This window comes from Pseudochaenichthys georgianus, chromosome 19 (assembly GCF_902827115.2).
Source record: "Pseudochaenichthys georgianus chromosome 19, fPseGeo1.2, whole genome shotgun sequence".
NCBI classification, from domain to species: domain Eukaryota; kingdom Metazoa; phylum Chordata; class Actinopteri; order Perciformes; family Channichthyidae; genus Pseudochaenichthys; species Pseudochaenichthys georgianus.
This window is the reverse complement of record NC_047521.1, coordinates 27698686-27701185: the sequence shown is the minus strand read 5'-3', so window position 1 is coordinate 27701185 and position 2500 is coordinate 27698686. Positions and strand designations below refer to the sequence as shown.

At 40.4% G+C, this 2500-nt stretch overlaps 1 protein-coding gene across 1 annotated transcript in view; it reads right to left on the bottom strand.

Annotated features, from left to right (window-relative positions):
- The window catches only part of cacna1g (calcium channel, voltage-dependent, T type, alpha 1G subunit), a 250441-nt gene that overhangs the window by 81745 nt on the left and 166196 nt on the right, over positions 1-2500 (bottom strand). The window lies entirely within an intron of this gene.

Sequence of the window (2500 nt, the reverse complement as noted above, 5' to 3'; positions counted from 1 at the left end):
CGTCTTCAATACAACCTGAGCAGTAACTCCTCTCCGTGTTGAGCCGACTGGATTACCTCGAACAGGCTTTTAAATACCTGCCGGTTACAGAACATTAATACGCTGAATCCTTTAATGCTTTGCTGCTCCTTCTGGATCCACACGTAATAACTTCATCACAGGTGATTTTACAGAATGACTTCCACTCGTCTGCAGCCTCAGCACAGATCCCACTCTCATAATCCTGTTTCTCTCGCTGCCATTTTGCATTTCTCTCAAACTGAAGACCACCTTAGCTCTGGAGAATATTTACCGTCAAAACGTCACATTTGTCCGTGTGTAATTGCTTCATGTTTTCTAATCTGACTGTAAGACCCCCCTGCCTGACGTTAATGCGCCTCTGTGGGGATTAAAGCTGAGAGAGAGATGTCACAGCACATCTAATTACAAACAACTTGTACGATGTCAAAGAAACTGTTACGTGTATACTGCAGTAAAAGTGTTCGTTTGTTTGTACGCATGGTTACGGCAAACTACTGCCACCATTTTGATGAAACTTGGAGGAAATGTGGAGCATTGACACGGAAACAATTATTATGCTTTACTGAAGAAAACAGCCTTGCCCTTTCAGTTGCCTTCTAGTTAGCAAGGCAATTTACAAAATGCTTTTAAGAACAAATACAGCATAAATATGTGGTACACCCCAACAATGGGACAATTATTTGTGTATTTACTTTTATTTATTTTTGCTAAACAGTGCATTTATTGTTTTGAAAAGCTCAACATTATCTGTATTTATTTTGGTGACATTCGTATCATTTTATGGTTTGTCTGTACTGTTTGAGAAACAGTAATAGTAAGTAGCGCCAAGGTGGAACCTTTGGCAGGTGACGCCAGGGTTATTTTAGGGGGGACACTTCCGCCCCCTCCTCAGAAGCAACTTTTCTCTTTTCTACAGGTCAGTACATGATAAAGATGATCGATGTTAACTTGTGTACATGAGATATAATGTTAGAGGTGTTTAAGAGAGTGTGTCAGAAAGTTTTGAGCATGTTTGACATAGTAACGGTATTTTAAAAATACTAAACTGTCGGCAACAATAGATGCCGTTTTCGCGGGCTTCAGCGTGTGTAAAGGTGACCTGAGCGAAGGCTCGCAGGCAGGTTAGCGGCTGCGCACGGATAATCTGTTTTGGTCACCTGAGTGGAGTCTTGCAGGCACATTGCCTTGTTTTTTGTTTATTAACACTGACAGTGTATTTATGTGATCTCCATAATATGTTATATTTGGTAAAGATAGATATATTGATAGAAAGTATTATTTGATAGCGTTATGTGTTTATATTGTATATTGTTGAATTCTCCTTGAGATACAGTTATCTGTGACAGACGGATAACTTAAATGGAGAAATGTGATATGTTTGTAAAGTACAGCTATTTGAATGTAACTATGTGTACTTTGCATTTTGAATAAGAAGCAATCCAGACGATCAATCAGATCCTGTGTCTGATTCTTGCTGCTGCACTTTTCTGTTTTCTACAGAAATCATTTATTGTTGCTGTGGTACCCAAGCTTTTGGGACCCGTAACAAATGCATCATTAAAACTAAAAGGCATTTAAAAACAGGCATAAAAAGATACTGAAGTAGAATAAATAAATAAACACAGCAGGTACAGAACACATGACGCATACTGTAGTGCGAGTATGACCAGCTCAATTAAAAGCAGCAGCAAATCGGTGCGTTTTTAGTCGGGATTTAAAAATAGGAAGTGTTTCGGCAGACGTGCACGAGGTGGGCAGTCTGTTCTAGATTGTTGGGGCATGATAACTAAAAGCTGCTTTTCCATGTTTCGTGGTTATTCTGGGAACACAGAGCAGACCTGAGACTGGATGCTTCATAGTGATGGAGGAGGTCGTCTGTACACCTCGGTCCTAAGCCATTTACTGATTTAGAAACTAGCAGTAGTATTTTAAAATCAATTATTTGGCCTCAGATCTCAGAACCGGACTGATGCCTCAAATCCCAACAATGAACGTATGGAAGAGGCGGTTTTCCCTTTCCTGTAGTGTGTTTTTAGTGCACGTGAATGGTCTTAAAAAGGCATGTTTCTGTGTCTTCGTTTATTTATAATGCGTGTACAAAAAGCTAGTTTCTTTTTGGAGAAAGTGCATGTGCTGTATGGGCGAAGGAATTAAATGAATCAAATACCACAGTTTGAGAACGGGTCAGATTGACAGAGACATCTCTCTTTAAAGTCCGAGGTGAGAGCGAAGACGAACGCAGACGGAAGATCAGACGGTCCGTTTGTCCGTGGGATGAAAATGAATAATTGATTTGCGTGTTTCTCTGTGATAAATATTAAAGAGAGCTTCCCTTCACGAGAGGAGACGAGAAGCCAAGCGTGACGACACACACACACATGCAGATTACACACACACACACACACACACACACTGTTGCAGAAACACACATTCTCCATTCCCCTCTGCACACACACAAACACACACAAACACACACACA